Consider the following 26,654-nt stretch of genomic DNA (forward strand, 5'->3'; position numbering starts at 1 on the left):
AGGGAAATCAAAAACAAAGTAGAATGTCTCCACAGTAAATGGATGACATAGAAGATAATCTCAGGGTCAAAGACAGAATAGGCCTAATAGGAAAGAGGAGATAATCATTTAGAAAAACTCCAAGAAATAAGAAATGATCTTTCCAGAACTTCAAAACTCAGTTAGAAGATCAAATTTCAGGGAAATAGGTATCAAGAAGGAGAAGAGCAAGAAAATAAATGGATGGGAAGCATATTACAAAATTCTAGCAGAGAACATGCAAAACATCCAGCAAGATAGGCTCATTCAGAGAAGAGAAGGCTATAGAAACCAAAGAGAATTCTAGAACTGAACAATCCACCACCACATCATAATCCATTAGAGGATCATTAATGATCAAGGAAAGGATTCTTAAAGCTGCCATAGAAAAAAGATTCATCATTTATATAGGATATACAGTCAGAATAAATACAGATTTCTTAGCTGATATGGTAAAAAGAGAGCCTGGCATTATATATGACAAACATTAAAGGTAAACAACTACCAACCGTAAGTATGGTCCCAAGCCAAACTCTCCTTTACATTTAAAGGATATATAAACATATTTCATGAAAAAGAAAACTTGAAACAATGTTTGTCCACCAAATTTTCAGGATAGAAGTTAATCAAATATATCCTACATAGAGAATGTCAAGAAGAAGAGGAACTGGTTATATAAAATGCTCCCTACTAGAGAACAAGGTAAATATATTAAGAGTAGATGAGGCACAGCTCCTAACAACAGATGTATAACATAGCAGGATTTATCAGATATTTCTCAGTCTTAACTCTCAATATCAATGGACTTAAATTTCCAAATAGAAGACATAGATTAGATACTAGTATCAAAAAACAAGACGCATCGATATAGTATCTAAAAGAGACTCATTTTATTGACAGAAACAAACACATACTCAAACTAAAAAGCTGGAAGGAAAATTTTCAATCAAATGGAGACCATAAACAGGCCACAGCAGAATTACTAACATAAGATGAAATAGAATTAAAATTAAAATTAGTAGGAAGAGACATTTATATATTGATAAAAGCAACTCTCCATTAGGAGGATATAACAAGTCTAAATATTAATGCCCTGAATACTGCAGCATCCCACTTCATCAATCAAATACTATTTAACCTAAAAAGACATCTCAACACATCATTCCCTTCCATGGATTGGTTATGCAGGAAAATCTCAACCAAGAAACTGCAGACATAAATAACTACATTGACCATCTATCCCTTACAGACATCTACATGATATACATTCAATGTCAGACTATACATTCTTTGCAGCAGCTCATGGAAGATTCTTCAAAATAGAAAATATCTTATGTCAAATAGAAATTCTGTCCAAATTGAAAGAAAAATTAAATGAATTCCCATTTCTTGTCAGACCATAACAGAACAAACTTAGTATTAAACAGCTAAAGCCAAAAAAAAAAAACCTCAAACCCATGAAGACTGAACAAAAAGTTACTGAATGACCAGTGCAACACTGAAGGGATTAGAATGGAAATCTGAAAGTTTCTAGAATTTAACAAAAAGGAACACACAAAATACCAGCTACTCTGATATTTGCAGTACTTACACGAAAATTTATAGCTCTGTGTGCCTACAGCAAGTAATTGGGGAAATCTCAAATGAATATTTTAATTATGTAGCTCAAGCTCCTTGAAAACAGGAAGAATCCCTAACCCAAGGCAATAGACAGAAACAAATAAAAAGTTTAAATCAGAAATAACTAAATAAAGACAAAATAAAACATAGAAAGAATCACTAAATCAGAGTTGGTTTTTTAAATAAATTAACAGACTTGACAGACCCTTACTAAATCTGACTAAGATGAGAACTTACGTAGATAAATAGATAAAAAGCACACAGATTGGGAGAAGATCTTTAGTTGCTCTGCAACGCGCAATGGCCTCATATCTCAAATATATTTAGAGCCCAAAAAGTTAATGTCACCCAAAAAACATATCCTCCAAGAAATAACAACCCTCTTAATAAGTGGGCTACAGATGTAAAGGGAGACCTCTCTGAAGAAGAAATATGGATGGCCTAAAGACACATAAAGAAATACTCAACATTTCTGGCCATAAAAGCAATGCAAATCAAAGCAACATTTAGATTCCACCCTCACCCCAGTTAAAATGACCATTATGAAGAAAACTAATAATAAGAGATGCTGGGCTGGTGGGGATGTGGCCAAAAAGGAACATTACTACACTACTGGTAGAAATGTAAACTTGTTCAAATACTCTGTAATGAAGTATAGAGGTTCCTCAATAGAGCTCCTATATGACCCAGCAATGATGGATCAAGAAAATGTCGAATATATTCACAAAACTCTTTGCTTCCGTCAGAATGAATGACATTGCCCCATTAGTAAGGAAATGGAATCACTTGGAAAACAAAATAAGTCAAACAAGCGAGACCCAAAGAATCAGAGTCTACAGGTTTTCACTCATTTGGAAAAAATAGAATATGTCTAGGATATTCACAATAGCTCAATAGCAATATGCATATCACCATATAAAATGATGCGTATTGAAATGTGCTCCAAGACATGGATACAAGACGATTGTATAGTGAACAATTTTTAGTTATTTCTATTTAGTTTTTACCCTTTGGTTTATTCCTTGTAGTCACTGTTTTTTTTTTTTTATTTCTGTACCCTTTGTCTTATAGGTAAATTAATCTGATTTGGGGAAGGGAAGGGAAATCACAGAAATGGTGGGACAAAGATTAACCAAAGCAGCAGTGATATATAGACGATATGTTAGAAATGAACTTCACAACTTTGGGGGAGTAGGATGTCAGGGTTGGGGGAAGGAGAACAAAATGAGGAAGGGGTAATACTGTTAAAAAATGTACTCATGTGGGTGGGAAGGTAGCTCAGTGGTAGAGCACTTGCCTTGCATGCCTGTGGCCCTGGGTTCGATTCCTCAGCACCACATTGGCAAAAAGAAAAAACCAGAAGTGGCGCTGTGGCTCAAGTGGTAGAGCACTAGCCTTGAGCTGAAGAGCTGAGGGACAGCGCCCAGGCCCAGAGTTCAGGCCCCACGACCGGATCCCCCCCCCACACACAAAAAATTTACTCATTACATATGTAACTGTAGCCCACCCTTCAGTATATCACCTTCATGATATAAAGTCCCCCCCCCAAAAAAAAAGAGAACTCACCCAAATAGAGAAAATTACGGACAAAAATGAGACATCACAACATAAATAAGAAAAAATTAAGAAGTTTACAAGAGAGTACTTTGAAAACCGTATGCCAATCACCTGGAGAATCCTGGAGAAATTCATGCTTTCCTATACTTGATCTGAACCAAGAGGTAACACATAAGAAGTAATGAAAATGAAATGTCAATAAACCACTTTCCATTCCAGAAAAATCTAGGACTCAATGAATTTACCATGAAATTAAGGCCTGCAAAGAACTTACAGTAGTTAGAACTAACTCTTCAATGGAATAGGAAGAGAAATGGAATTATCAAAACATTCTATGAGGCTAGAATTAGACTCTTTCCCAAATCACATAGGGACTCACCAAAGAAAGAGAACTATGAACCCAGTTCTTTGATCAGCATTGATACAGAACTTCTTAAAAAATTCTCACCAACCAATTTCTGCCACTAACAAAAAAATCACATCGTACGATCAAATAGGATTGAGCATATGATACAATTGGATTCAATATTCTTGTCAGTAAACACAATACAAACCATCAGCGGAAGCCAGGACAAGAAACACATCATTTTCTATTTGGATATAGAAATAGCTTTTTAACAACCTGCAATACCCCTTTATGATTAAAAAGTTATGAGAAGCTAGGAATGCATGGAACGTTCCTCAATATACTACTGAATATGTATATGATAATGATAATTAGCAATTACGTAACAGTGAAAGTATGGAGACATTAAAATCAGGAATGAGACAAGGATGTCCACTCTCTCTACTACTCTTCAGTATGGTTGTGGACTATCTAGCAAAAGCAATAGGGAAGAGAAAAACATAAAGAGGAATCAAATAGGGAAGAAGTAAACCTATCCCTTTTTACAGATGAAATGACCCTATAGCTTCCTGCCTTAAGATAGTAAAAGTGATGTTAAACTTCGGCAATGTAGCAAGGTATATAGCCCACAAAAATCAGTAGTTTTTCTGTTACCAACAGTGGGATGAACCAGGCTGAAACCCAAAAAAAAAACCTCATATGTATTAGCTTCAAAATAAAAACAAATCTAAACAAAAGACCAACAACAAAACTGAGAATTAATGAATTTAACTAAAAATGTGAAGGACCGCTACTGTGAAAACTTTAAAAATATAAAAAGGGAAAGTGAAGGAGATTCAAGGAAATGGAAAGTCTTTCAATGCTCCTGGTTGTAAGAATTAATATAGTGAAAACTGCAATACTGTCCCCAAACTACTAACAATGCAATACTTATCAAAATCCCAACAATATTCTTCAATGCATTCGAGAAAGCAATTCAAATTTAATATGGAATTACAAAATTACAGATGAAACAGAAGGCTTGGAAATGAACTCATGGGCTTATAGTCATCTTACACACACACTCACACACACACACACATACACAATAGAATTCTATTCACCCATTAGAAAGGATAACTTTTCACCAGTCTTAAGAAAAATGAAAGGCTTGGGAAAATTCTACTAAGAGAAAAGAGAAAGGAATGCAGACAAAATAATGTAGGTTTCATGGATTCATTCAATTTTGGTATCTACAAGTAAACAAGACAGATTCTACCTCTTCCCAGTTAGAACGTTCATTATGAAGAAAGCTAACAATAGCAAATGCTGGCATGGATGCAGCCAATTGGGTACTCTATCACACTGTTGGTTGGAAATTAAATTGTTCAAACACTGTGGAATGCAGTACGGAGTTTCCTGAAAAGAGTAAATATACATCTCTTTAAGACCCAGTAATTCCCCACATGGGCAGTAATCCAAAAATTAACAAACAAGCTCACATGAAAGCTACAAGTATAACCATGTTCAGTGCCCAGGTCCAGAGTTCAAGGACTGGAAAAAAAGTTACCACTGCTGGCATTTGCTTCCACAAAAATGAACCCTTTGACATAAGATACCAAATCACTCTATTTGCAATAGCTAGCATAGGACTTAAAGGTAGTGGGTGACAAAATGGCTTCTTTGTTGAATATTAGGAAAAGATGTAGGCAGTCCAAGAAAAGGGAGATTTTGTTGTTGTTGTTGTTCAAGGGGCTTGAAGTCTTGGCATGGGCACTGTTCCTGAGCTCTTCAACTCAAGGTGGGGTACTTTATCTCTTGAGCCACAGTGTCACTTCTGGTTTTTGGGTGGTTAAATGGAGATAAGTGTCTCAAGGACTTTCTTGCCCAGGCTGTCTTTGAACTGCAGTCCTCAGATCTCAGCTTCATGATTAGCTAGGATTACAGCTGTGAGTCACTGGCACCAGGCTAAAAATGGAGGATTTTTAGAAAAGAAAATCCACCTCTTCACTTGTGTCTACACCTCATATATCACTATTAGAACACTTCACCTTCAACTCATTTCATCAGACATTTGTAAATTTTCTCTTTTCCTTCATGCAGGAATACTGCAGCCAGTATCAACTCAGCTGTGGGACTGAACAGTTGTATGGCAATTGCTAGCACGTAAATCAAGAACTGTTACATCAAAACTAATGAGACCCACTTTTGGAATAATTGTTTTCTCTTTTTATAACAAATCTTTGCTTGATTACTTCCTAATGTGACTAATGACATTTTCATTCTCTTCAGCCTTCTCCCACATGTGGTCAAATATTTATGAATTCAAAGATTTCCATTGATAATTCATTAAGCTGACCTCTAAGAAAATGTGCATTTCTGGAATTTGGTTTTCTGCCTTGTTCTTACATGCATAGGCTTTCTATGATTTATTTGTTCTACAAGGAATTTTACTTTCTAATCTTTGTGTGATCAATTTTAGTCTCTCTGTTCAGTCTTTCTGACTCTCTGGAGTCTCATTTGAGTCTGCCTCATAAAAAATATGTTATTGATCAGCTAAATGACTTTCAGCTTCTGTTTTTTGCCTGACTTCATGTAGTCTGTGATAGCAGACCTGACTGGCTGTGCTTACTGGAGTTTTTGTTTGTTGGTTGGTTTTGTGTGGTTTTTTTTGTTTGTTTGTTTGTTTTAGAGGTCTAGGATTACTATTCAAGGTAGTAGCTTCTCTGGGTCCCAATAATCCCCTGACCTAGAGTCAATGAGTTTTTCTCCTGAAGATACAAAGAAACAGCTAACTAAATTCCTGTTAATTGTCTCAAAATGAGTCAATCTGGCATCCTTGCAAAGCCATCAATAATCCTCTGTAACCACTTATAGAAATGGTCTATCAAGATGGGTTTTCAAGGTTGACTGTGAAAAATGTTCATTTCCAATTCAGCACCATGAAACAGATCACATCCCATGGAGCCGACTTTTGGAAGAAAGGTCCCCTTCCTTCTTTCTCTTATGATTCATCAAACCATAATATTCTGCAGTTGTGGCCAGCCTGGAGCACATTTTCCCAAGAATATTCTGTAGTGTAAAAGAGGACCAACTATGAAAATAAATGTGAAAATACTTGTCTACTACAGAGTGATTTATCTTGCTTTTATCTGTTGTTATTTTCATTACATCAAACACATGGATAAATTATATTGGGATTAGACAAGTGGCAAAAGATTAATGGAATAAACATTCAGTTTACTTTCATATATCCAATATAATGCACTTAACCCCTTATGGAAATTTAAATCCGATTGTAGAAACAATGTCAGAAATATAAAATAAGCCTCAATATGAATAATCTGGCACACATACACCATCATCTACTCAGAAATTCAGTCTCTCTTTAAATATTTATTTAGTACAAAATAATGAAAATTTAATTAATGAATGTGACTTTTAAGTGTCATCTGAAATACTCCTCATGTATATGATTGTATATATGATTGTATATGTTTTAGATGTCACCTAGACAGGAATTAAACATGCATGTAAAATTCAAATTTCCACAATTGAAGCTAGATTAGAGGAGTCATACCCTCCTGTATTGTGTGGTGTGAATTTTACTACAATGCTGAACCCTTCCACCTAATACCAAGAGTGAGGTGCAATAATTTATTTTTTCATGTTAAGATGAGTGCTAAGTGTAGGATACACTTTGAATTATTACATTAATTTATTAAAATTAGTTTCATTTTTTTCTTTTCTATATCTGCAGAAAGTAAAATTATATATTAAACATTCAATATGAAGTAATCAATAATAAGTAAACTATTACTAAAATGATATACTATTAAACTGTGATTTGAATTATAGTTCTAACAAATTGTGATATAAACAACATTTAATAGAATTATGGGTAATGTTTATTAAACTTACCATCTTGTTATTGTTTTCTAATTGTGTCATTTGTTATTCTTGATACAAGTCATCTCTTCACCTAAATTGTTTATTTTTCTATTTTATCTGTATTGGTTTGCTGATTATGCATTTTGTTTTCCCTTTTTAGTGACTGACATGAGGCTGAAAATCTGTACGCTAGTTTATTACTTCCTACATTAATGTCATGTTGCTGCTCTCCACAGCTGTTATACTTTTCTTTGTATAGTACAGCATTTCCCCTAGTGCCACCGACTGTATTGCTGCTCTCATATATATATTTTTTTAATTTTATTGTCAAGGTAATGTACAGAGGGGTTATAGTTACATAATTAAGGTCATGAATTAATTTATTTTCTATCTTGTTACCCCTTCACCCATTTTTCTCCCTCTTCCCTACCAACGCACCTCCCAAGATCGTTTCCAAGCTATTGTTTTGTGAGTAACACTGTTGCATAGTTTCCCCCTTTGTCCTTTGTCTCACTATTTTTTTTTTCCTTCCCGTTCCCCAGTTCGGATCAACATATTTACAATACACATGGTACCAAAATCAAATACAGTGACTACAGGGGATAAACCATAGGTGGGAAAACACAAAAAAGGAAAAAAATAAATCACGTAGTACATTAAGAACAACAACAACAAAGAACATGTCTTGGAGTTCATGTCACTTAGAATCACCTTATACGGTCATATGTACATAGCTATTGAGCTGTTCTACTCATCTACTAAGATTATAATTGATGTACACAATAATGCTCCCTATGACTCAGTAATCCTACTTCTGGGCATTTAACCAGATGGCCACAAACAAGGCCACACTAAAGCTACCAGCACAATTATGGTTATCACAGTAATATTTATCATAGCTAAGGTATGGAATCAACCCTGATGCCCCTCAGTAGATGAATGGATCAAGAAAATGAGACACACAGTCACATACACACATACACACACATACTATGCTTCCATCAGAAAGAAAGATACTACCTCATTTGTAAGGAAATGAAGGTCTTGGGAAAAATCATATTAAGTGAAATAAGCCAGACTTAAAAAAACATAGTTCCCATGGTTTCCCTTATTTGTAATAATTAGTTTACATCAAGGATAATCTCATGTATTTTAATTTGACAGTTTGTTCTATGTTGAGCGTGCAACATTATTGCTATATTGTTTGTTATCATTTCTGCAAACAGGCAGGTATATTGAAAAAATTACGTTCATCTTATCCATTACTGAAAGAAGAACAACTAAAAGAGCAACCCTTACTAGGAAGAACAACTCCTACTTATTTAGCTTCATTCCTATGTAAGGCCAATGTTGTCCCCTGTATTCTCATGTACATTTCAACTCTATACCTCATACTGTATATCTAGTATCTTCTACATTGTGAACTAAATGCCCCAGATGTTCCACTTTGCTTTACTTAAAAAAAAATTCTGTCTTAATATTTGAGGTTGGTGTGTGTGTGTGTGTGTGTGTGTGTGTGTGTGTGTGTGTGTGTGTGTGTGAGAGTGTGTGTGTGTTTACAAAGATCAGAACACAACATTTTTCTTCATTTCCAATACATTTTTCAGGTCATTGTAAGTTGTGGCTAATGGGAGCAGTCTCTTGTTATTTTAAGGATGAAACAGAAAAAGATATTTGTGCTTGTACCACAGTTGCTTTAATAGTCTGCAGTTGAACACTGAACATTGACTTATATCGTGGCTGCTCTTGTGAATAATGTGAATAACAATGAACTACAGATTTATTTTCGAGTTACCTAGAGAGAAATAATCACATGATTAGTGGGTCACATGATATCTCAACTTTGGATTTCTTTAGAAACTTGCATACTACTTTCTACAACAAGAATACTAACCTGGTTTTTGACCAATAGTGTAGATAATTTCCTTTTCTCCACACTCTCACCAACATTATTACCTTTTCTTCAAAGGTAATAAAGGGCAGGTGTTTACTATCTGCATTACCCTAGACTGGCCTTAGACTTAAATCCAACCTCCTAAATGCTTGGAATTACAAGCCTTTACCACCATAACTGGTTCCATTAATTTTTTGATAAGTTATAATAGTTATGAAGTTGTATCATAGTAATTTTGAATTATATTTCTCTAATGACTTCTACTCAAAAAGCATTAAGGCAGCATAGAAGTTGTATTAAACACAACTTTGTAAACCCACAGGCAATTTTCAGGGCTTTATTGAGAACATGTCTATTCAAACCTTTTGTCCATTTTTGATCCAGTTTCTGTTAATCTCATCTTTAATCTCGCTAAATTAGATCAATTATCAATTCAAGGTAGTATAAAAGAAAAAAAATGTAGCAACTCCTAACATTTTTCAGTTTTTAGTAACATGGTATTGCTTAAATCATTTTGTGTTAACAATTGACAGTATATAACTCAATTTAGTTAGACCTGTTACAAGGCTGTAGTTTATTTATTTTACATTGATTGTTCTTTCCAAAGCCTGTTTGTCTAATTTCCCTTGGTTTCTTTCAGTCTCAAGTAGCTCAGATTTCAAACTGAAGAATAAATGGAAGTAAGCAAACCAAAAAAAAAAAAATACAGTTCCTCTCATCTGATGATGCCTGTATAAGAATGAGAAAGAGTTAATCCTTTGAAGGACCTATGATGGGACAACAAAAAAATGAATTTATTCTTCTATGTCTTCTTTATCTTTGCGATGTAACTTAAATGTTGTAAAACACAATATACTCCTCAGATAATTTTATGTTTTATCCGTTTTGCACATTTTCATATGGATTTCATCTCAGTCTACAACATTCTTTCATCATTCTGTCCCTGATATTTTTACACTATCAAGACATAAGATAACCAGTTTGATTTACAGCAAGAGAAGTTATCCACCTGGCTTCCTTGGAAGCAGAGCATGATCAATAGATATTACTTCTGGTTGCTAACTACATGTAATGGTTTCTGTACTACTTATCACATTCTATTTAGTATTTTAAAAAGAATGCTGGCTAAACTCAAAGCTCATTCCTAGAAGTTTATGTTAAATATTTCACAAGTTTTATTCCCTTAATTGTTAAGATAACATTTGCTATAATGCTAATGTTATTATCATTTTAGTGTTGGGAAGAATTGTAATTAAAGGCAGTAAGTGCATGACCTAAAGACACACACAGTGAGGAAGGAAATGAGTCAAAGTTTCCAAAAGTCTTTCAGCAATACACAAAAGGTAGATAAAATCTCTCCATTCTATGACACTCTCAATTCAATATTCATATTGCCCATGGTGATTGTTTTCTGTCACATTTGTCTTCAACACAGATTGTGTTGGTGACATTGGGTTATCATGCTCAGAGTTGAGCTTATACATTGAGGTCCAAAGAGAGGCAAATTTCTTCTGTCCCACAATTCCAGTATCCTTTTTAAAAAGTACTAAAACTTTTAAATATCATCATCTACTTTCTTATAAGTAACCAAAAATTTAAAAAATCATAAATAATCACTCCAAAATGCTTTAAAATTGGAGATGCTAAAACATGCCCCTCTGAAGTAAATTTTCTTCTACTTTTAACGTTATTCTGAAAGTCTTTGCTGGTTTGTCAGACCTGTAATCCTAACTACTTGGGATATCTACTCAGGAGCCTGAGATCTGTGGATAACAGTTGAAACCCAATCAGGGCAAATGAAATTCATGAGATTATTTTTCAAAAATTTTAATGAACTAGCAAAGGGCCAAGAATGGAGATGTAGCTCATTTAGTAGCACACCAGTCTAGAGAGAAAAGGCCTTGCAAGACTTGAAGCCCTGATTTGAAACTCTGAGCACGCCAACACACATGCAAGTGCTTAAGCACATGCGTGTGTTCACAAACATATTTATTCAAATTACCTTCATATCGGAGTTTTGCATGAATTTCTTTGCTAACGAAATTATATGAGTAAAATAAAAGAAATAAACTCTTCCATCTCAGAACATTTTTATACATTTTTATTGTAAAAATATTGTACAGAGGGGTAACAATTACATGAGCAAGGTAATGAGTACATTTCCTAACAAGCATTGTTACCTCCTCCTTTATTGTTCCCCTACCATCCCTTCCCTCCCACCTCCACAAGTCCATTAACCCCCTCCATTTCCCGGCCTCAATTTTAAAGTTCACTTTACAACATAGTGTATTGTGCATCTCATTGTTACATGGGGCAACGTGTATCCCTAGTTAAGCATTTTGGTTTTTTTTGTCCTTCCTCTCAAAAAATTAGAGGAGAGTATAAACAAGATGTCGGCACACCAACTTCAAATACAGTGAAAACAGGTGTTATAGCATGGGGGAGGAACATATAAAGAAACAAAAAAAAACACACTGCACGTCATAAGTATGTAAGAAAAAATAGCAAGAAAAAAAAAAACCACTTGTGTCCCTAACTCTGGGTTCATTTCCCTTAACACAATCTTATCTGGTCATATACACATAACTTTTGACCTTTTCTGCTTATCCCAGACATATATTAGTTATTGAAAATTAGAGAAACCATGGGACCTACGTTTTTTTGGACTTAGCTTACTTCACTTAATAATTTTTTTCCAAGTCTTTCCATTTCCTAACAAATTGGGCGATGGAATGCTTCAGAAATTTGCCTGTCATCCTTGCACAGGGGCCAGCTAATCTCTGTATCATTCTAATGTTAGTGTATGTGATGCTGAATTGAGCAAAGAACATTTTTTATATATAAATTGTAATTGATTTTCTTAAACTAGACAATACAACAAAACGTAAGTTTAAAAGAATTGTCATGAAATTTTAGAACCATGTACTTCTTACATAAGTACACATTTAAGAAAAAATCAAGATTGACATGTCAAAAACAAAATAATTCCAGATATTTGTTGTTCAAGAGATGTGTAGGAGGAGGAATTCAATTATTCTATACAAGGGACCTGTCATAATGAACACTGCAGCAAGTGTTAAGGTTTGTTAAAATATTTAATGTTTTAAATATATTTAATTTTGGGAATTTGCTTATATATGCCAAAACTGGGACTGTTTGGCAGGTCATAATACTTTTCTATAAAGTATTTAAGATTTATGGTAGCACATAACTACTACTAAGTATGTACATTTCAGAGTTTATTGAAACCTTACTAATGAGAAGTTGCAAAGTCTTTGTGTAAAGGAGCAGAATAAAGAGTTGACTATGTTATCTACACAGTTTCTGTTAAAACTGTAGGCCTTCCTTACTTTATATGTTAGTGAGGAACAAATGATGATATAAGCCATATACAAATTATGAGATGAACTATAAATGGTAATCTTAGTGGGTGATTTAAACACTACTCATAGCCTATAAAATTCTTGTTGAACGTCATAATCTTAGCCAGTGTTAAATGTAAAGAAATATGACAATAATAAAATCTAATTTGTAGTACACTTCAAAAACTGAAAAAATGATAATTGTTTTGTTTTTTATTTTATTAATCATTATTATTTAATTATTGGTTTTCTTTATTTGTAGCATTGTTTTTCTTGTAATATAATACAACTTTTTGTAAGTTGTCATTAGGAGGTACTTTGAGAAGGGTATTGGGATGGCCACACCATTTTTTATAGGTGCATGTGAATTTATAAAGAGGGAAATTAAGAACAAAATATGTATTTAAAAAATGATCAAGTAGAGTCTGATTCAGGAGTGTTGATACATGTCCACACCTAAAATATTAGCCCTAGGCTGAAGCAGAGTTATTACAATGTTGAAGCCAGAAAAGTGAGAGACTTTGTTTTGTTTTGTTTTGTTTTTATTTTTATTTTGTTGGACATGGGGCTTGAACTCTGGGGCCTGGGTGCTGTCCCTCAGCTCAAGGCTAGTGATACCACTTGAGCCACAGCAGCACTTCCAACTTTTTCTGCTTATGTGATGCTGCGAAAAAAAACCCCAAGGCCTCATGCATGCAAGGCAGGCACTCTACCATTGAGCCACCTTCCCAGTACCTGAGAGACTGGATTTTAAAAATCATCTAAACAACATTTGCTTTCTGCTTTGGGTTATATAATGAAATATATGAGTATCTTGTTATGTTTTTGTGCATTGTCATACTTCTAAATTTATACTAACTTCACCCACTTTATCCTTGTCAAAGTCATGAAATATCTCTGAGAGTTTGCTTCTGTGAAGATTGTTTTGTATTTATAATTTCTTCTGAGTCATTTTTATTTTTTATCAAAATCACTTTATATTTCATGTTGATGAGTATTTACACAGAGACAGGCATATAGAGGATTTAGTTTAACAAGTGAACATTAAAATTAGAGCTCAAAAATAAAAATGAGCCTTAACACATATTTTCATAGTTTTCCCCACATTCTCCCTAAAAGAAGACAATATTAAGAATGTCTGAGGGAGGCTTTTTAGCTCCAATTTTCTTGAGCTTCCTAGGTTTAGAATTCTTAAATCACAGAGACATGCTGTAATGGGAGTAAGATTTTTTGGTACACTTTTCCCTTCAGACTGTGTTTCTCGTTCTTCCCTTTTCTCGACTCCATTATTAGAGATTTTTCTCAGAGATGACTCCATCTCCAACTTTTCACTCTTCCTAGCTGGACAAATGAATTTGCAGATCAAGACTCTTAGACAGAAAGAATTTAAGAGCCTGAATCTAAGACACTTCTCTCATACACCATCCCTACAAAGACACAAGTATCAAAGCAGGATACATAGTTTCATTTTTTTCTAGCAAGGCCAATGCATGAAGTTGCTTGCTTCTGAGTGTGTCTGTTTGTAGCTCTTCCTGATGTTGCAGATTAACTTTATACCTAGTTCCATTATCAGCTACCAGGAATGGCATGTTTAGACCATCCAGGAGATTGGCTCAAAGGATGCCTCATGAATGGCACAGAAGATCTGTGTTGGAAATACCGGGGGCAATTAAGGTATCCTTCAAACACCATCTCAGCAAGGCAAAGTTTACTCCTGCAGAAGGCATCCTGTTGCATGTCCAAGTTGAATAAGCACACTGGCTAGGCAGCCCACCACTGGCTCCCATGAATTTGAGCTTTGAGATCATCTTTCATGATGGATCAAAATTTTGACCCCTTTCAAACTAGTCAAAAGCTTTAATAATCAACCAAATCCGAACACCTGGCCACATGAAAAATAACCAACTTTTACTCAGCTGGTGTTCTACTACTAGTGCCATGTCTCTAGCCCCTAGCACTTCTCTAAAATAGCATTAGTAAGGTTTTGACTACCTTTACAAGGGCAGTGCTTATATCAGTCAAGCACTTCAAGATTTAACTTCTACAATTCTCCCATCTGATTTTGCTTTCTTTTCTTCCAAACAATAATCATTGACTTTCCTATTCAGCAGTATCCAATAAGATATTTTGATTTAAAAAAGGGTTTGATTAAGGCAGTTTTTCAGTCAGTCACTGAACAAAACCTGTTATAGAAGAGATAAAGCACCTGTGCACACATTACTAAGGAAACAATTACTAAAGAGGTAAATATTGCCACCATGACTCATTGTTAAAATGCTCATTCTGTCATCAAACTAGTAAAGGGATCTGCCACCACACACAGACACACAACCTTTTTTATAAGTGACTGGGGGATTGGTCTTGGGTTTGATCTCATGCTCTGGGCATTGTGCCAGAGCAGTTTTACTCAAGGCTACCACTTTAGCCACAACTCCAGTAGTATCTTTTTTTGTACCTTCATTGGAAATAAAAGTCTCATCTTTCCTGTCTGGGTTGGCTTCAAACAAAGATCTTCAGAATTCAGCCACCTGAGCATTTAGGATTATACTCAGCATCATCTCAGTTTTTAGGTAATTTGTTTCCAGTATTCAATCCTTGTAAGTCTTTCTGTATCATTGGCCTCCAACCACCACACAGATTACCTTTGAAGTATATTTATTCTTTTATTTTTATATATTTATTGTAAAAATACTGTACAGAGGGGTTAGTTACATGAGCAAGGTAAAGCATACATTTCCTATCAAGCATTGTTACCTCCTCCTTTATATGTCCCCTACCATCCCTAACCTCCTAGCTCCAAAACTACTCCATACACTCTCCCCGACCCCTGCCTAAATTGTAAAGTTTGTTTTTCAACAGTGTCTTGTGCATCTCATTGTTATAATGGGTCAACCTGTATTCCCCTTTAAGTTTTTTCCCCTTTTCCTCCTCAATCTAGTGAACTCTATATACAAGATGGAGGGCACCAACATCAAAAACATTGGAAACAGTGGTTATGCCGTTTTGGGTGGGTGGGGGGACAGAATACAAAGAAACAAAAATCACATGGAACATTATAACTATGTTAGAAACAATAGCAAGAAATGAAAAAAGCCCTTGTGCCCCTATGTTGGGGTTCATCTTATCTGATCAAGTATTATATTTAGACCAAACTTTTCCCATTCAATCCTACCAGGGGCTTCTAGTTACTTTTACATGGTGGCATTTCCAATAAACAAATCCTGCTGATAAATAAAAGCACATATTGGAATAATTCGATTATGAAGATCATAGGTTATGGAGATCAACAGAATAAAATTAATTTAAGCTGCTGTTTCTGGTTTCTAGCTTTAAGCTCTTTGGGAACTTTTCAGGGGCTCCTAAGTAAATATGAAATTTGTAAATATGTAGTTTGTTTTTGCAAATATGAAGTTTGAATGACCCTCTAACTAAGAAGTCTTTCCTTACTTAATTTAAGGTGTTTGAGAATGGTCAGGTGTGGATTGGCCAATGGAACCAAAGCACAGATTCCACTCCAGTTGGCCCGTAACATCTCCAATAGTAGTCTCCTGGAATACCACCAGACATTTCCCCTGGCTATGATTTGTACTTACTGCTCATCTCAAAGGGTTGGCCTTCACTACATCCAGGTAAGTTTCCCAGAAATGTCCAATTTTCCCCAGGTAGTTGACCTGGAAAGAATAGAGCTGATCAGTTTCAGGGATTTTTGAAATAGACTCTTGCTTCTGAGAAGAGTAACAAGGTGTTCCAAGTTGTCTCAGATCACATTTTGCTGATCTATCATGAATTTTATGCACATGGGGTCTGAGCTCCATGACAGCACAAATAGGACTTCTTGTGTGGCTTCCCTGCCACACAGTCATAGCAGTAGTCCTTTTGTGGACACAATCACCACAGTATTTACCTCACTTATTCAGTTTCAATTTGAATCTGGGTAGACTCAAAATTGGAATACATACACAGAGTGTCTGCTCCAAGAATGAATTTGCATCATATCCCTCTTGGTAGGAAACCCTTTAGGTGTAGCTTGCTTTTTTTTTTTTTTTGGTCGGTCTTGCAACTGAACACTTTGCCTGGGTGCTGTCCCTCAGCTCTTCAACTCAAAGCTAGTCCTCTACCACTTGAGCCACAACACCACTTCCAGTTTTCTGAGTGGTTTCTTGGTGATAAGAGTATCACAGAATTTACCTGCCTTGCCTAGCTTTGAATGACCGTCCTCAGATCTTAGTCTTCAGAGTAGCTAGGATTACAGGCGTGAGCCAACAGTGCCCATATTTTTTTTTCTTTTTTTCTTTTCTTTGTTCTTGGATTTGTTGGTTGTGAGGCCTGAAATCTGGGCCTGGACACTGTCCCTCAGCTCTTCAGCTCGAGGATAGCTTTCTACCACTTGAGCCACAGTGCTTTTTCTGCTTACATGGTGCTGAGGTATCGAAGCCAGGGGTTCATGCATGCAAGGCAAGCTCTCTACCGCTAAACCACCTTCCCAGCTCTTCGTCTGAGTTTTTAGTTAACTCACTTGCCAATGTTCAAACCTTCTAAGGTCTTTGTGCAGTGGTTGGGAAGGTGGTTCAGTGGTAGAGTGTGTGCCTTGCATGCCTGAGGCCCTGGGTTTGATTCTTCAGCACCACATAAGCTAAAAAGATAAAAAGCCGGAAGTGGCTGGTGGCTCAAGTGGTAGAGCGCTAGCCTTGAGCTGAAGGGTTGAGGGACAGTGCCCAAGCCCAGAGTTTAGGCCCCACGACCGGAACCCCCCCCCCCCCGAAAAAAAAGTTCTTTGTGCAACTTTTGTCTCCAATCACCACAGAAGCTCTTACCTTGTCAGATAATGTTTCTACAGCTAATTTTCCCATGCCATCCTACTAGAGCATTTAGTTTATGGATTAAAAAAAATTTTAGTATAAATAACAAACCTCTTTTGATTTTATTCTACTCTATATTTTATTTTTGCCAGTCCTGGGTCTCCCTGAGCTTCTTCTGCTCAAGGCTAGCACTCTACCAGTTGAACTACAGTGCCACTTCCAGCCTTTTCTGTTTATGTGGTTCCGAGGAATAAAACCCAGGGCTTCATGCATGCTGGAAAAACAATTTTCCACAAAGCCATATTCCCAACCCCCAAAATATTTTATTTATACTAATCATAAGAATAAAACTGATTCATAAGGTGTTTTCTGGTTTCAAGCTTTGAACTTTTTGGAAACTTTGTCAGGGGGGATCCTGAAAAGCACCTAAGTAATTAGGAAATACGAATGACCCTCTAGGGAAGGAGTCTCTCCTAACTAGTATAAAATGTTTGAGAATGGACAGCTGCATGAAATGCTAGGGTGAAAGGGATGGCCAATTGAGCCAAAGTACGGGTTCTACTCTAGTTGGCCAGGAAGGTCTACAACACTGGTCCTCCACAATACCATTAGATATCTCCCCTGACTATATTTAGTGATTACTGCTCATCTCTTCAAGGTTTTGATTCCACTGCATCTTGATAAGTTTCCCAGAAATGCCAATTACCCCTCCCCGTACCTAGAGAAGCAAGGGGTATAGTTGGCTTGGGAAGATAGGGTTTTTGTCTTAGATCCATACTCTTGTGAACAGCATCAGCAGGGTCTTACAAGTTTCCCCAGGCCTTGTTTGAATGACATATCATGCACTCCATGCCCTTGAGGATCTGAGATTCATCATAGTAGGAAGTGGACCACTTGTTTTTCTGGTTTCTGTGCCACAGAATCTTAAGAGTAATGGTGGGCAGAATATTTAACCCATTTCACCAAAGCATTATTTTCTTTGTCATAGGACTTGAGCTGAAGGGCTCAGGGATAGCACCCAGGCCCAGAGTTCAAGGCAAAAGCCCTACGACTTGAGCCACAGCACCACTTCTAACTGTTGATGGTTAACTGGAGGTAAGAGTCTCAAGGACTCTCCTGCCTGGGCTGGCTTTGAACTCTAATTCTCATATCCTGAGTAGTGCAAGCCACTGGCACCTGGTTTTTTACTTGAATTTTAAGTCTATCCAGAGAGTCTGCTTCTGAAACTAAGGTTCAATTCCATACATCCTTGGATCAGCTGGAGGATCAATCCAGGCTTCAGAGTCAAAGTGGGCAGCTGAGGGAGTTTAGTGAGTAGGACTTTTTTGAGATCCCCTTTCAGGATTTAAGATTTAAAACACACAAATGCAAGCACATATTCATAACACGTTTTTGTTTGGACACGTGCACATTATGGAGCTCCATAATGAAAATCATCCATTATATAATAGTGTTCTCAGACCTTTGTCAACATTCTCCCTATGGATTATCAGAAGCAGGTCCTTAGATCATTTTTCTTAGGTTCCTTAGGCCTAGAATTCTTATTTCCCCATTTTAGCAGGTCTCTTGTGATTTCAGTTTTTGATGCATGTAAAACTCCCTATTGTAAGTTTCTTGTGCACCCTTCTCATATTTAACTCTCCCGTTACTGAAGATTTCTCCAGCTCCCACATTTTTATTCTTGGGCCAGGGAATGAAAACACACATTGAGACTCAAGTTCTCTTTGTGCCTAAGACACACTCAGCCCCTAAAAATCCCCAACCAACCAGGTAGTATGCTCTACTCCAATTTTTTCTCTCATGGCTGATGTATGAGATTACTTTTTATTGAGGTGCTTCCTTGGCCCTTTCCTGAAATTGCTGATACACTTTGCATCCTTTACCACAACAGATGGTGTTTAACCCAACCTTGAGCTATCTCAACAAGTCAGGATGTGTCTCCTCCTGAGGGTTTCCCTACATCCCCCTTGCATAACATGGATCCTGGACTAGTCCCCCATTGTTGGGAATACTCCCCTACTCTAACCCAATATCCCAAGAAAGACCACCAGGTCGAAAGGAACTTAGCATGGCAAAGTTTATTTCTGTTAAAGGGCATGTTATTGACAGGATGCAACCACTCTGAGTGGGAAGTCTGCCCAGGTTATACCCCTAATGAGTTACTACTTCTGGTATTGATCACAAGTTGTGTTCACAATCTTGCTCTATTGGCTCTTTTGCAGCTCAGCTGGTTATTTTGAAAGGGGTTAACAATTTCAGAGCAATCCACTAAACCAGGACAACCAGGCCAGAAATTGTTAGAAAATTCTTACTCAGCTTGTGCTTTATGAGTTAAACTATTCTTCAAGTCCCTAAAATGATTTTAGTAACAGGATATACTTTCGTTATATAGCTTTTTGGAAGATGATTAGGCTTAGTCAATGCTTTCCCTCAAACCATCATTTTCATTATTCTAACTCCTACACAGTCCATTCCCAGACAGAATTTATTATAAGCAGCTCCCTTTTTGGAATGGAGCCTTATGAGCTTCCAGGTGAAAACACCTTATTCGCATATTGCCTTGGTTCCCTTTGGCAAATCACCTCTGCAAGTGGTTATGAAACCAAAAGTTATGTGTGGCTGCTTCATTATACTTGTGCTCCTACAGCTAAAGAAAGAGGAAAGACTGCTCTCTGAAAGCATGTAACTATGGACTTAAGCATGCTTACTGAACCCTGAGCACAGAGCACAGATTGAGCTGCAGCATTTTCAGAGCCATAGATGAATCAGTCAGATACCAGCTTCTTGGCTGACCACAGGGCACACTTCTGATGCCACATTTCTGAGGCGAAGCAGTTCTAAGCTGTGAAGACACTATGGCAAGAAGAAGCCTGAGGGGGAATTCTTGGTGGGAAGGAGAAGGTGAAAGTTTGGAAGTAAGTTTTAGAAACTGTGAGCCACTTTCTGAATTGCTTGAGGCAGCGAGCAGATCATCATATTTTCTAGCCCTCTATCTGCAGAGTATGAGAACACTTCCCACATCTCACACTCAATCCCACCTGCCTAGCAGTCTTCAATTCCCTCTTATAGGAGTTAGGCAATTTTTAAGAAAGCAAAATTCAGCGAACCTGATCTAGCTTGTGAAGAAAACATATCCTCTGGCTTTAGAATAGATCAATTTCTATCTCAGAATAAGAGGAAGAAAAGAAACCACATTCTACAGAATTTAACACCTTAAACATGCTAGTTTGCTGCATTAATTTTCATTTATTAGATTCATACAAGAAAAAAGGAAGAAATCTGAGAATTTCTGGAGCCTTTGCTTTCATAATATCAGGTTCTTGTTGTTTTTTATTTGTTTGTTTCCTTTTTTTCCTAATACTTTAGAGATTCTAGTTGAAAAATTGAGAAAATGCAGACATTAGCCTGGTTCAGATTAATCTGAAACCACAGCACCTAACTTATCAAATTCTAATCTAAATATAGTCTCAAAGCTGAAGGTCAATGCTTCCCTGCCCTCAACATCTTCAGAATAACAGTATTGTCTATGTCTCGGGTTTGTTTTCTTTAAAGAATTAGAGAGCAGAACAGGTTTTAAAGCAGTTTTTCTTCAAAATGAAAAAAGAGCAGTGCAACAGTCTCTACCTCAAAGCAAAAACAGAGCAGTGAAACAGACTCCCCAGAGTAAAGAGGGACATATTGTCTCATAATTGGTTTCCTAGTCTCAGAACATAAGTATGGAATTTTTCCTTATTGGATGCCCCATCTCAGAGCACAAGCACAGAAAGCACTTTTGATTGGATGGGAAGTATAGGTGCACTCCCCAGACCATATTCAGAAAAAGTGTGTTAGCACCTAAAGCTTCATGGGAAAAGGGTGTGTATTTTTTGCTGCATCATTCATCCCCACCATGTTGGAGCCAGTTCCAACCATTACCTTTTATCCATAACTACCCAGATGAAGTGGTTTAACTCCCTCTGAGTGGCACATAAGCACTTGTTACTCACAGGGCACTGTACATTGTGATGTCCCATCAACAATATGTGAACAGATAAATTGGATATCTAAATTGCTGTTTTGAAGAAGCAAAGCCCTCTGACTTAAACTTGCACACTTAACTTAAAATTTATTTTCTTTTTTCAATTCTATTAGCATTACCTACTTAAATAAGTGGATTTTTTCATTTTGATATATCCACATAGGCATACAATGTACCATGATTATGCTTAACCCCTTCATAATTCTCTCCCAGGTTTTATTAATCATTTTAAGAATATAACATAGTAGTAATAAGTGCATTTACAATATTGTACAATCTCAATGTCCACAATCTTTACATCCTCTAAGATTCAAATTCTTTATTTATTAAAACAATTTTCCACTCTCCTCTGCTTCAAGGTATACATCAAGTATGATTTTGTTTCCTTTCTCTATCAATTAGACTGTTCTATGTAACTACTGATATAAGTATAATCATGTAATATTTGATCTTTTTATGACTGGCTTATTTCACTTAGCAGTGTTCCAAAGAGTCATCCATAATATAGTATATGTCACATAATTCTTTTTTTTGGGGGGGGGGTCCAGTCGTGGGGCCTGAATTCTGGGCCTGGGCCCTGTCCCTCAGCTCTTCATCTCAAGGTTAGCACTCTACCACTTGAGCCACAACGCCACTTCTGGCTTTTTTCTTTTTGCTTATGTGGTCCTAAAGAATCGAACCCAGAGCCTCATGAATGAAAGGCAAGTGCTCAACCACTGAGCCACCTTCCCAGCCCCATAATTCTTTTTGAAGTTGAAATAATATACCACTGTATGTATAAACCACATTTGCTTTAACTATTCATTTGTTGATGGCCACTGGATTGCCTCCATGTTTTGAGTATTATACAAAATGAATATGAGTGTACAAGACCTCTTCCAGACCTTGCTTTTAGATGTTTAGAGTGTATGCCCAGAATTGTAGTCACTGGATCACATGAAAACTCTCTTTTCTTTCTTTTCTTTTAAATTTTTGTGTCATGGGGCTTGACCTCAGGGCCAAGTCACTGTCCCTGAACTTTTCCTCAAGGCTAGAGTTCTACCACTTTAAACGACAGATCCTCTTTTAGTTTTCTGACCAGGCTGTCTATGAACCGTGATCCTTGCATTTCAGCCTCCTGTCCTGAGTGGTTAGGATTATAGGTATGAATAATCCTGTTTTTAATTGTTTGAAAAGATGCCATTCTGTTTCCCATAGAACTGTTCCAATTTTACCACACTTTTGTCAATATTGTTACTTTATTTTTTTGTAGTTATCCTACCTAATTCATATGAAGTAGTTATTTTCTTCATTATTTTGACTTACACTTTAATGTTGATTAATGATGTTAAACACCTTCTTCGTGGGCTTGTTAACAGTTTGTCTTCTCTGGAGAAACATCTGAGTTCTTTGCACATTGTAAAATCAGGTTGTGTGTCATTGCAATGATGTTTTTTATATATTCTTTATTTTTCTTTTTTTGGTTCCGGTCGTGGGGCCTGAACTCTGGGCCTGGGCGCTGTCCCTCAGCTCTTCAGCTCAAGGCTAGCGCTCTACCACTTGAGCCACAGTGCCACTTCCTGCTTTTTTTCCTTTTTGCTTATGTGGTGCTGAGGAATTGAACCCAGGGCCTCATGCATGCGAGGCAAGCGCTTTACCACTGAGCCACCTTCCCAGCCACATTTTTTATATATTCTTGATGTGAACCACTTATCAAATATATACTTGCAATAACTTTATCCCTTTCTGTGTTGCTTTTTTGGACACTGTTGATTGCAACCTTTGGTGCATCCTGATTTATGTTTTCCAACAATGAATGACCCTTCATTGATGTCAATTTCCAGTATGTCTTCTGGTCCTGTAACTACGAACCATCATATTGATTTGAACTCCTGCTATGGTAACAGTGAAGTAAAGCTACATAATTACGCTCTGGTCACCTATCTACTGCCACTTTTGAATATCTCTCCCTTAGCTTTTCATAAAGGCCTTGGGGCATATCCACAACTTCTTTGGTCCTTAAAAACCTGTAGAAAGTTACAGGCCTTAAATTTAGTTAGTGAAGCTTATACAAACAATGGGTTCTGAGTTTGAGCAACTGCGATCTTTATAATGAGCAATAGGCATGCCTGAACTTTACTCTGGAGGATGACAATAGCTTAGAAAAAGCTTGCAAATATGCTACGGAATATAGAGCAGCTAGTGTTCACTTGAAGATATGCAAACACTTGAGACTGCCATGGAATTGTTCTTTTTCTTTTGTTTCTTGAATGTTCCTGGCTACCAAGACCAATACATATTTTTCCTAATAAAGGCATAGCTCCCCTTAAAAATGAGGCATGACAATTTGTTGAGAATACTTACTATTTTTCTAACCCTAAGGCCTCAATCCTATCTATAGTACAATTTAACAAAAGAAATTGATGGAATTCAAATTTAACACATTTAGAAGCTTTTCTCTTAGAGCCATTTCTTAATGTAGGTGTGGAAGAAATTAAGGGAAAAAATAGGCCCACAAATATATATTATGAAGATATTCTATGTATTTTAGCAGTAATAAAGGATTACATTTCTGTTTTTTAGTGTGTGAGTATTTACAGAGTATGTACAAAATGCCAACGTTTATGCCAGGGCCTATCATGGAATAGAACATAGCAAAATTTCTCTATATAGTTTGTATATTTATAGAATTCACCTGTCTGACTTCTCTCCCATTTTGATAAACAGATCACCTGTTTGATTGAAATACAATCATTATTTTTCTACCTACAGGATTCCACACACTTTGCTGTCTACTAAATATAGAAAATATTCATGCATAACCCTCATCTTCAAGGAGCAATTCTCAGTATCCCAAGTAGCTTATGTTTATCTCCCACCCCTTTCCTCCCAGCTGTCAATCTAGGTGAGTGATGGCTCAATTCTATAAGACAGGAAAGCTCAGATAATTCATAGGCATTCAGTTAGTATCTAATGGAAACTTCTTCACTTGGATTATATTTTATCATCATCTTTGTGAGAACTTCATCTTCCTTATTTGGAACCCGAGCTGTTCAGATAACAGTGAGTAGATGAATCTTATGATTTAAAATTTCATTTAACTGAAATTGGAAGAATTAATTTTTCAGAAACTATTCATATTTGAGATTCATTAATCGCAAATTGCCAGTGGCTAGTGTGTTAGACAATGCATATATAGAATATTTCCATTATCACAGATGTTTCTGTTAGAACTGTTTTAGAGCATGTTTTTGCTTGTTAAGGCATGGTCCATGTTCATAAACTATATATGCTCTGTAGGTGGTACTCAGACTGAAGATCCAACCAGAAAGGCTAGACACCTATAAAGTTAAGGTATAGGTATAAATTGTTATACATAGGCACACTTATTTGTGAAGAGGAAGAGGATCAAACAGTCAACGTCAGCAGAATCAACCTTCTCAATTCCAGGAAAGAATAGGTAGAAATTTTAGCAGTTCTTTGCAGCTTTGCTTCTGTGAATGAAATTGACTATGGTATTCTCAATGGTGATTTTGTTAGAAAATATAAATGTTTAATTATCACATTAGCTGAGTGAAGAATTAGGGTTTGTGCTTTGTAAATGTAATTTGGTATTTATATGTGACATTTCAATTTCTCCTGGTATCAACACACCACAAATAGCTTTATATTGTTGTTTCTTTCGTTAATTTTGTTGTTCTTACAGCAGGCATTTTAGAAATTAGTGGAAAAGTTAAGACTTTCTTGTGTTTTGCAATCACATTATTTCTCCATAATCTTAATAAAAAATGAGAATCCAATAAATATGTGAAGAAATTGAATCTCCAATCACCTGTTCACTTTCATTAATTACTGGACCAAAGTGAACTGGCTCCCAGAATCTCACCTTCAGAATTCAAGAATGAGGTGGGAAAAGACAAGGAAAGAGAGACATAATAATTTGAACTGAAGTTACTTTGCTGTCACAATGAACACTTGTTCTCATGCAATCCTTTTGAATTCCACAGTTAGCTTTTTTGTGGTTTTTATTAGTATGACAAAGATGACTGATTTCCCAGATTTATAGTTGGAAGTGTGTGGGACACATTCCTTTATCTATGGAATCTTCCTTTGGGTCTCAGTGCCTTTTCCATCCTTGTCGCAAGTATGTATTTCTACAAATGAAGACGTTGCTTCATCATTTGTCTTTAAATGATTCAATTATGTGGATTTTGGAGGTTGTGTGATTTGCTGTAGAAGGAAGGTATTATGGGTAGGACCCTTTGGTCCATGTTGTTGTTGTTGCTGGTGGTCGTCGTGGGCCTTGAACTCTGGACCTGGGCGCTGTCACTCATCTATTCAGCTCAAGGCTAGATCTCTACCACTTGAGCCATAGCGCCACTTCTGGTTTTCTGGTGGTTTATTGGAGATAAGAGTCACATGGACTTTTTCTGCCCAGGCTGGCTTTGAACCACGATCCTCATTTCAGCTTCCTGAGTAGCTACAATTATATAATGTGCCAACAGCACTGGGCTTGAATCAGTATTCTTAGTACAAAGAAAAAATACAAGTGATTTGGAACCAAGCTGTAGAAGGCTGCTTTTTGGCTTCAGAAGAGAGCTGGCTGGTATCTTAGGAATAGATAGATTTAGGAAAAATTGAACATATAAGTCCACATGGAAGGCCACAAAAAATTTTAGTGAAGTTCTAAAAATGATAAGGACATGAATTGCAATAACTAGCTTGGTAATAAGGGACATGTTTGGGAGTTCAGTCTCTATTGTTACTGTTGTAAATGTACAATGTCATTTTATTCATTTTTGTTGTTGTTGTTTCCCCAGTATGTTCTTTTCTTTGGGGGGGCGGTCCATTCGTGGGGCCTGAACTCTGGGCCTGGGCACTGTCCCTCAGCTCTTCAGCTCAAGGCTAGCAGTCTACCACTTGAGCCACAGTGCCACTTCTGGCTTTTTTCTTACGTGGTGCTGAGGAATCGAACCCAGGGCCTCGAGCATGCAAGGCAAGTGCTCTACCACTGAGCCACCTTCCCAGCCCTCCTTAGTATGTTCTTTCCCCTATGGAATATCCTCTGTTGTCACTGTACTTGATTTTGATACCCTGCATCTTGTATATACATGTCTAATCTGGGGAGGGTAAAGGGAATTACAAAACGCTGAAACAAGGACACAGGATGACCCATTGCAACACAGATACC

General features: G+C 36.6%; 1 non-coding gene across 1 annotated transcript; it reads right to left on the reverse strand.

Moving 5' to 3' along the window:
- Positions 1 to 12,020: 12,020 nt before the first annotated feature.
- LOC122126400 lies at positions 12,021 to 12,129 on the reverse strand. Its single transcript, XR_006150919.1, has one exon. It is a non-coding gene; the product is annotated as a U6 spliceosomal RNA (small nuclear RNA).
- Positions 12,130 to 26,654: the final 14,525 nt, after the last annotated feature.

The sequence above is a fragment of the Dipodomys spectabilis genome, unplaced genomic scaffold (genome assembly GCF_019054845.1).
Source record: "Dipodomys spectabilis isolate Male_0828 unplaced genomic scaffold, ASM1905484v1 ptg000276l, whole genome shotgun sequence".
NCBI lineage: Eukaryota > Metazoa > Chordata > Mammalia > Rodentia > Heteromyidae > Dipodomys > Dipodomys spectabilis.